This window comes from Lipotes vexillifer, unplaced genomic scaffold (genome assembly GCF_000442215.2).
Source record: "Lipotes vexillifer unplaced genomic scaffold, Lipotes_vexillifer_v1.1 scaffold1018, whole genome shotgun sequence".
NCBI classification, from domain to species: domain Eukaryota; kingdom Metazoa; phylum Chordata; class Mammalia; order Artiodactyla; family Lipotidae; genus Lipotes; species Lipotes vexillifer.
Genome location: NW_006782724.1, coordinates 1,790,440 through 1,800,515, shown reverse-complemented (window position 1 = coordinate 1,800,515; position 10,076 = coordinate 1,790,440). Strand labels below are relative to the sequence as shown.

Genomic DNA, 10,076 nt, shown 5'->3' with positions numbered 1-10,076 from the left:
TGCAGAGCTGGAAAAAAAAAAAAAAAAAAAAAAGGTAATCAAGGTTTAAGTACTGATTCTTAAAAAAAATGAAAGCACGGAAGGGTAGAAGTGGAATAAAAAAGTTTGGTAATTTTCTCATTATACATAGAAGAGGTCAGGATAGGCCCTTAAAATACTAATATTCATAAATAAAGATATTTGAAGTTTAATATTTTAAAAATGCAAGCCTAACAGTTATTAAACAAAAACAGGATGTTTACCTTTAAAATGAAAAGGAAAAAATTAAAAAGTATAATGTAAAGGAAGCACAATAAATCAAAAGCATGAAACCAGATTAAAGAAGACCATATTAATCATGAAAATACATTTAAATACTTTGAAATTTTCTATTAATAGGCAAATCTCAGACTGTGTGCAAATATCAAAACACAGATGTCATTGGCAGCGTAATTTTGCTATTAAAAAGCTCAAAATCTATTCAGAAGAGAGATAAAATTTTAAACACACCATATAAATCAAATACATATGTATATTTAAAAATAAGAAAAACTGGAAAAGAAAAAGAATTAATATATGAATTCAGATGCTAGGAAAATAATAAAATAAAACTAAAGAAAATAGAATGAAAGAATTAATAAAATTAAAGACAGGAATTAATGAAGCATTGCTGAATTTTTTTTTTATTCCGTCTTCATTGTGTATCAGGGCTTAGAGGACAAACATGGGTCAACCGTCGCTAGCCACTCATCTGCTCTCCTCTTTGTGAACCACCTCTGTAGGAGATTCTAAATTTAGCTCAAGAGATCAGGATCAGAAAGGGAAAAGAAAAATGCCACGGCCTCATCGGCACTCCCGCTATCTCCCTATCTTTTGAAAGCAACAAGTGACGTCACCCAGCACTCACCTGCGCATGACAGTTTCCAGCCGGGACCACGCAACTGCGCATGACAGTTGCGAGCAAGAGCCTGAAGGCCCTGCTGGTGGAAACCGCTTGTTCTGCCAAAGCTTTTTTTCTTTCCCGCACGGAAGGCCAGCTGGCTCCTAGATACAGATGTGGAGTTACAGCACGTGTCGAGGACTAAGCACAAGCCTTTCTAACAATGCTTTCTAACAATGTTACAAAGCCGTTCCTTGCTTCACTGCACTTTTTTTCCCCCAGACATTCAAAAGTGGTTCTAGAGCTCCAGAAATGTGAGTCTCTCTACCCAGTCCTGAGCGCTCACACACCACCCGGGAGCCTCCTGCCTCAGACAAGGGCCTGGACGAACCTGTCTCTCCCTCGAAGTCTTGAGACTGGGCACCTTCAGAAGGTTGCAGGTGTGTGCGGAGTTTGTAGTGGAGCTGGTGGGAGGAAAGCCCGGGGGTGTTGACCTCCATCAAAGTCAAGTTATCCAGCTCGGCGCGTGTCACCCGTTGTCTCACTAAGCTGTCGGCAGACGCCCGGAGCTTGGCTAGCGAGTGTCCAGATCTCATCTGCTTTCGGGATGTTGTCCGAAACCTTATTTACTAGGAGTCTGGTAAGTTCCCCTGGAGTAAGGGCTAGGTCTGGGGGGAAACGTTTCTTCCTTTCCTTCATGATCCTTCATCTTCTCCAACTTTTCTGCGTCCGTCCACTCGGGAGGAAGCAGCCGACCCTTCTTGGTTTGGGTTGATTGCCCGCCACAGAGGCACCTGCACTGGGGAGACAGGGCGGAAAGGCTCCAGGTCGCCCCCAATGAGGTAGATCTTGTCCAGGCTGAAGTTCGGGATAATGGGGACCAGCTCCTTCTTAGCCACAAACTCCAAGTCCTTGGCGGCGCCAGTGGTAGGCCTGGGACTTGCCCTCAGCTCCCAGGAAAAGGCGCGGCGGTGGCTGCTTTCCCGCCACTTTCCCGCCACGGTGCAGGACCCACACCCTGAACTATTTTTAGAGTTATTTTATCCCTAAAACTAAAAGCTGATGCTGTTTAAAAAATCAGTAAAATAGATTTAACCTTGGCAAGTCTGATTTAGTGAAATATGGAATACATCTATTTAAAATTAGAAATTGGAGTTGTTTTAGTTATCAGTATTGAAGTGATTAAAACATTAAAAATGATGGGTAAATTGCGTGGCAACAAATGGAAAAATCCAGAAAAGTGGATATTTTTTTAGGAACTATATGCAGGAAGTTGAAAAGATCATGTGTACATGAACAATAAAAAGAATAGGAGAAGATAATTCAATTATTATTTTTTTAAATAACGGGTAAAATTTCTTCATTAAAGAATCACAAACCCCAAAAGCCTTAAAAAATGACTGGCAAATTTGATCTAATAAAAAATTTAAGACTTCTACTAAAATATCTCAAAAATAAAGAACAGGAGAAAATGTTGGCCACACATCAATAGATAATGGATAAATATGCATAAATATAAAGAGCAACTATGGATCTAAAGGAAAAAGATAAACAGTTAAATAGGAAAGTGAATAATGGATATGAACAGGCAATTCATTATTTTTTATTAATTAATTGATTTATTTATTTTTGGCTTTGTTGGGTCTTTGTTGCTGCTCGCAGGCTTTCTCTAGTTGTGGCGAGCGGGGGCTACTCTTTGTTGCGGGGCACAGGCTTCCCCTTGCGGTGGCTTCTCGTTGCAGAGCACAGGCTCTAGGCACACGGGCTTCAGTAGTTGTGGCACGTGGGCTCAGTAGTTGTGGCTCACAGGCTGTAGAGTGCAGGCTCAGTAGTTGTGGCGCACGGGCTTAGTTGCCCCGTGGCATGTGGGATCTTCCTGGACTAGGGCTTGAACCTGTGTCCCCTGCATTGGCAGGCGGATTCTTAACCACTGCGCCACCAAGGAAGTCCCAATTTATTGTTGAAGATACACAAATGGTTGATAAACATATGAAAATTATTACAATTCTAAATGCAAATTAAAATAATAAAGACACTTTTCTTCCATAAGCTTGACAAATTTGAAGTAATTGATAAGAACTATTTTTGGCCAGAATGTGAGCAAACACTGTTGATGGGAAATAAATTGCTGAAGTCTTTGATAATGGACAGAAATTTTATGTAAAGACATCATTGGATTGGTATTTGCCTGTATATGTGAGTGTGTGTGTGTGTGTGTGTGTACACATATACATATGTATATATAATTATATACATGTATATACATAGGTCTCATATATAACATATGAAAACATATACCTATGTATATGTATTTTGCATTTACATGAATTTGTGGAAAGTAGAAGAGAAGGATTCGCCCTGTGATTTCCTCTGAGAAAAGGAACAGGGGCTGGGGTAGTGGTAAATGAGGCTTTCACGTTATGCTTCATGTACTAGGTGTTTGCCTCATTTGTTTTGTTGTGGATTTTTTTTTTTTTTTTGCGGTACGCGGGCCTCTCACTCTTGTGGCCTCTCCCGTTGCGCAGCACAGGCTCCAGACACGCAGGCTCAGCGGCCATGGCTCACGGGCCCAGCTGCTCTGCGGCATGTGGGATCTTCCCGGACCGGGGCATGAACCTGCGTCCCCTGCATTGGCAGGCGGACTCTCAACCACTGCACCACCGGGGAAGCCCTTGTTGTGTTTTTTAACAAAGAGAAATATAATTTATTACTTATTTAAGTAAAAATTTAACTTCTTGCAAAAGAAGGAGTGGAGGTAATTTGTATTCTAAGGGCACAGAGAAATTATTTCAAGGATACCCCAGTGGATATTTTGGTTATGAAGTAGATAGCTGTGGAATATTCTATTGATTAAATTGGTTAGCAGAATAAAAATTCTAGGACTGTCTCACGATGATTTGAAAGAGCCTAAAGCTGTGGTGCATTTTCCCAAGTCATTAAAACTCTTTGTACATTTAATTTAAAATTACTGCCTAACATTAGGTAATATTTCTCTGTCATTCAATTTTAAGTTTCTTACAATTTGCCTTTTAAAAACCTCCAGCCGTGAAGGGTCATTTTTGTGTGCACGTTTGTTGCCATGTCTATTTATTTTTCAGATTGAAACACTATAGCCTGTAAGCTCCCGCACCCCACGTTTCAAAGCTGTGTATTTTCTTAGGCTATTAGGAAGATGCCCTTGTGGAGAGCTCCTTGGACTGAGAATTTCCTTTCTGTTTTTATGTGAAATACTCAAGGAAAGGCCTTTCTGTAGTTGCTTTTCTGTCTTTTATAGATATGTGTAGATCAGAAATATTTTCTGTCTTCAACTGCATTCTTCAACCCTGAGTCATGTAGGCCTGTCAGATTCAGCCTTGTAATTTTGCCTTTATGCTACTTTTCACGACTAGCATTCTTTGGGCACCTCTATGCTCTCTCTGAAGCTTCACTCTCTTTTTTACACTCAGTGTTCCTGACCCGCTCACCTTAGCATGTATTTCCAATAGTGTTCCTTGAGAGTAAAGTTTTTCACTTCTGAAAATGAGTATTTGCTCTGAATGTCTCCGGAGCCTACACTGACAAAGCTGTGTTTGATCTTCTCACATTCAGAAGCTCTGTTTGCTCTCTGTGAAACTTGTATCCTGTAAGGACATTTAGGTTGTTCCCAGATCCTTTAGTCCCTGCTTCCATAGGGTTATCTCATTTTGGTTGTGATTATTTTGGAGTAAGATTTGGTTCCCATGGCTTGTGGTATAAGTGGGTATCACTCTTTCACTCCTCAGTGCTCCAACCACATAGTTGTTATGCTATTCAGGGCACACAGCTCTTGGGGTTTGGGCCACACTCAAGCCTGTCCTAAGTTCATGGGAATTCCTTGTTCCCAGTTCTGTAGAGGATATTGTCCATAGTTTTGTTTGTTTTGTCTTCTTTAACACTCCTGATTTATTATTTAGGAGGCTTTTGGGGAATATTTATAAAACTATACTGCTGGCATGATCACACTGCACAGTTGCTGGTTTATTTGATATCAGGAGGCTTCAACTTTTGTTTATGTAGTGAAATCTATCAGTATTTTCATCACCAGCTTATTTAGAAATTTGAAAATATGGGTATTTTGATATTTTAATTTTAGCTCATGTCTTAGCTTTTTTGGAATGTAGCATTGATTGTTGATTTTCTTTCTCCCATTACTTAAAAGGCCATGTGAGGGCGGTGATACTGTCTTATTCATCTCTGTGTTCACATCACCTGGCACCTACAAACAAATGCTTGTTGGAAAAAAATCAATAAAATTTTTATAATTCATTATTATTACTGTAATTCAATAAAGTTTTCATTCTTGGTCCACCTATGTAAACTTCTAGTACTTACCTCTTCATACCTCTAAATTTCTACCCTCCCCTTTTCTGCTTTCTTTTTTCTCCTTAGCAGGTGTATTACTGTCATGTTATATCTTTTTTTTTCATTTGCGTCCTTAAAATCTTTTATTGTTTTCCTGCTGCTTATAGGATAAGGTCAGATCCCCCTTGCATGGCAACTCAGTCCTCCCTGATCTGGCCTGGCCTGTGCCTGCGCCTGCCTCTGGCCCGTCCCACCTTCCCTGACCCTCCATCCGGTCACGGTGCTTGCATCGTCTGGAAAGCAATGCATTCTTTCTGTATGTTCCTGCTTTAAATTTTTACATGTTTATCTCCTGTTTACCTCCATTGTCTTCCTGGAGAAGTAGCATAAATACCCCTCCCCTTCATACTCCTAAGTGAGTATTGCCCTTTCAGGTCAGAGAATATTGTCGTATTTTCTTTTTTGAGATTAAGTTTTTATTTTATTTTATTTTATTTTATTTTATTTTTTTTAACATCTTTATTGGGGTATAATTGCTTTACAATGGTGTGTTAGTTTCTGCTTTATAACAGATTGAATCAGTTATACATATACATATGTTCCCATATCTCTTCCCTCTTGCATCTCCCTCCCTCCCACCCTCCCTATCCCACCCCTCCAGGAGGTCACAAAGCACCGAACTGATCTCCCTGTGCTATGCAGCTGCTTCCCACTAGCTATTTTATGTTTGGTAGTGTATATATGTCCATATCATGTTGTATCTCACCTATCTTGTTTATTTTGTCTCTCCATCCTCGCCACTGACAGGAATGTGAGCTTCCTGAGGCAGGAATTTTACCTGTTTTCTTCACTGCTATATCCCTAACATCTAGAGAAGTATCTGGCAAAGAATAGATATTCAATAAATAATTCTTGGGGTGATTTTCTTCCTTAAGAATGAACTTTCATAATCCTCATTCTTACACGTGTGAGGTGTTATCAGTTGAAATCATGGAATTCCTAGCTTTTCAGAAACATCGCTGAAATTAATGAAAAAAACGAAAAGTGAGGTTATATATTTTTATAAGCATATCTAATTAAAAGAAAATAACTCATTAATTATAAAAGGAAATTTTGTATCATTTGCAAAATGTTAAATTATTTTAACAGAAATGCTCTAAGTTTAAAAATGAAGATGTTAATTTTTCCTTACAGTACCACTTGGTTTACTGCCTGCTTTTGGAAAATGGCTGACCATAACAGTTTTCTTTTTTTTTTTGTACTCAAGTGCTGTATTAAATGTTTCATTGGGTGAACATATCATAAGCGTGTTAAAAGATTCCCATGTTATGATAAAATATATCTTATTTGGTTTTAGCAAGCAATGCACATCTATTGCCTGTTTTTCCTTCTGTCATGTACAACTGTACGTGCAAGTTCCTTGAGGCTGGTATTGTGTTGTAATAGCTTTTCTGTCCATGGCAGCTGGCTTAGAAACTGTTTATAGCATGTGCTTATTAAAAGTTTATGAAAGAAATTAATCTCCATTATAAGTCCTTGATATTACCCATGTTTTAAATGGATTGAAGTCAGTGATTTAGCCAATCTCTTTATTTGAGCTAAAATGAAATGTTGCAAAGTTACACTAATGATGGTGGCCATGAAAATACAACTATCAGATCTCCAGCTGGTGGAGCATAATTGACTGACAGCACTAGCAGCTGCCCCTCTGGCCCCCCCATCATATTTGCCTTGAGACCATTCTTCCTGGGGGGCTGCTCCCAGCCAATGACTGACATAGTGGGGGTACTAAGGCAGCCCCTTCCTATGAGATATAGAACTCCTTTTATGGGTTGACTTGAGGAGTCCCCGTCAACCTTGCTGAAACTTCTGAAACTGTGTTGCAGTTGGAAGCTCCTTCTACCCAATCATCTTCCCTTGTCTTCCTTTTCACAGGTGTCAGACCTGCATCTTGCTCCCCCGCCAATAAGTCTTTTTCACATAAAACCCCATCTTGTCAGCACATCTGAATTCATACAGAATGCTCACTTACAGTTTCTTTTCTCTTCCTAGATAGGTCACACGAATGTACAACACAATGCACATTTGATACACAAACTGATATTTAACTTAGATCCATTGTTATCTGGTTTACAGCTCATACCAAATAATCATAGAGGCATAACAGTGTAGAAAGATAACATCTGTGTCTAAATCATCCCTGACACCAGTATACTATCTTTGATGGAAAAATTGGTACAAAAACAGGAAATGTCAATCCACCCATCTAGTCAAATACTATTGCTGTGGTTCAATGATAAGAGATTTCTCAGGCTACTTGAAGGTGAAATTGAAAGGGCTTAAGCTTTAGAATAAGAAAGATGAATTCATAGGAAATTATGTACATGGCAGAAATCCTGAGGCTTCATGGAGTGACCAGTAAATTAATTAATTAATTAATCAAAATGTATTTTTCTAAATATCATCTTATGAAACCATCTGACCTAATCTGAAGTATAATGACCCCATTTCATAGACCTTCTTATAAATTCTTAATTAAATTAGTTGACGGTAAAGAGAGTAATGACATTAACAACAACTAAGACCTGCCGTAGGATTTCTTTTATATAGATTGTGACTTTTCCGATATGTCAAATAGGAAGAAAAATCTCTGAATTCATACTAAATATTCTTTTCTTTCACATTTATTTCACTTGGCATTATTTATATAAGAAGGAAACAAACACATAATATTTTATTTTTTTATTTATTTATTTTTTTGCGGTACGCGGGCCTCTCGCTGTTGTGGCCTCTCCCGTTGCGGAGCACAGGCTCCAGACACGCAGGCTCAGCGGCCATGGCTCACGGGCCCAGCCGCTCCGCGGCATGTGGGATCTTCCCGGACCGGGGCACGAACCCGCGTCCCCTGCATCGGCAAGCGGACTCTCAACCACTGCGCCACCAGGGAAGCCCCAAACACATAATATTTTAAAAACCCTATAAAACAAATAAGCAAAATAACTCCTTTGGATCCTTTTATTTTATAAATTCAACCTTTGAAAGTATAAAAATAAGCCACAGTGAATATGAATTTCCTTATAATTTTCTCCTTTTTTGAACCTCAGTGTCAAATGGCTTCTCATTTTGGAGTGGAGGTGAACATTGGATGTGTTGAAGCTAATTATAAATGCTAGGTGAGATTTATCAGCCTGTGGAGCAACCATATCCTTAGGGTGCAATTGTGTGGTAGGCCTGTGTGGTTTGAAATCTATCTTCAGTGATTTGCATACGGCCCCACCTCGGCACTGGGACACATCACCTGCCCACCGTAGGGAGTGACCAGAGTTGCATTGCCAGGTAGTGTCAGGCCCAGGCTGTTGGGCGTCCTCCTGCTCTAGGGGTAGTGTTGAGAGGCAGTTCCATTTCAGTACATAATTGAAGCAAATGGTTAATAGAAGGAGAACATCTGGTTTACTTTACCACTCACAGTGGACTTCTCTACACCCAGGTTTCATCTGCTTAGCTTGCAGAAATGAGACAAGTCACTCTTTGTAGAGGAAACACCTACAGAAAGTGGGAGTGGGTGGGATATTGACATGTAAGAGAGAAAAAGGAGGTGTGACGAAGTGTTTTGTTAAGCCTGGAGCATTTGACAGGCTCAGAGGCTGTGGCAATCAACAAGCTCTTCTTCCACAGTCAGCAGACAGCCTTCTTTCTCCTCTGCCGGATACTTATAACCTTCTTAATCAAATTGGAATTTATTGGTCATGCATTCTCTTGTCTAGTCTCATTCAATAACAGGTCTTTATGTGCTGGTTGTTCCAAGTTCCATCCAGTTTCCCGTTGCTTTCCAATATATGTTGTCCCCACTATCCACTTCTGTTTGATTACAGCCATTTCTGCTCTGACTGTAATTTTTCTGCTGATGAAATTAACCTTTTACTCCAAACAGTGTGTCCTAGTGACAACACATCAGCTCTCTTTATTTCTTCACCACTTGTTTTTATATTTTTTCCTCCTACCTTGTGAAGCTGACAAGAATTTCTATTTATAAATGGAACCTACTTGGTTGCATGACTTGAACTACTGTCAAGTTCTGACTCTAACTTGGACATCATGCATGAGGGAAATGTATGTTATATTTTGTACAAATCTGAGTTGTGCTGCAATGCAATGGTAGAGAATGAGAACTAATTGGGGAGAGGTTAGGATAGTGAAGCAAAGCTATGAAATGCTACTGTTGATGATGAAAACAGGTATTTCATTCCTTTATTAAAATGATGCTCTTCTTACTTTTAAAACAGGTAATAGAAATGGAATCGCCTCTAGCAACCTCCTTTTCCTCTCACTCCTTTAACATTTAAACATCCTGTGCTTCTGTAGTGGATGTCAAAGCCTGTTACTTGGCACAAAACAGGAAAGGCAGGACTTCAAATTGTGAATAGGTTTATTTTCTCCTAAAAACCTGCCTCTTCAACATTTTAGAAATATGCCTACTCATTCTTCATGGTGCTCATATCTGGCATTGGTCTTTAAAACACAAATCCTCTTGCTAGAGTTTTCTTAAAGGAAAGTGGAAAGAATGACACATGAGATAATGCCCTAGATTGCTTTTCTATGTAGCAGGAGCCAGCATGCTGTTTCGAGTTTTGGCTGCAGTATGGTAAAGTCTGCTTGCTTTCAATTATTCAAACCCATTTATGTTTTTCATGCCAAGTTGGATAGGTTTGTATTTTTATTTTTCCCATTCTGAATGAGGCTCTTCGGATGAACTGTATCATCCCTAGGCTACTGCATGGGAAGGTAGCTTCTAACACCTTTTAAAGAGTTCATCTACTTCAAAGCAAGGAGTCTCTTCTTGTTGCTTACTAGATAACCCTACCCTTTTTGCCTCTTGACTTGCAACAACTGGTGCTAG

At 39.4% G+C, this 10,076-nt stretch overlaps 1 pseudogene; it reads right to left on the bottom strand.

The window, feature by feature from the left end:
* Positions 1-1,098: 1,098 nt before the first annotated feature.
* On the bottom strand, positions 1,099-5,217 carry LOC103081408 (DNA replication complex GINS protein PSF2 pseudogene; annotated as a pseudogene).
* Between the last annotated feature and the right edge of the window lie 4,859 nt (positions 5,218-10,076).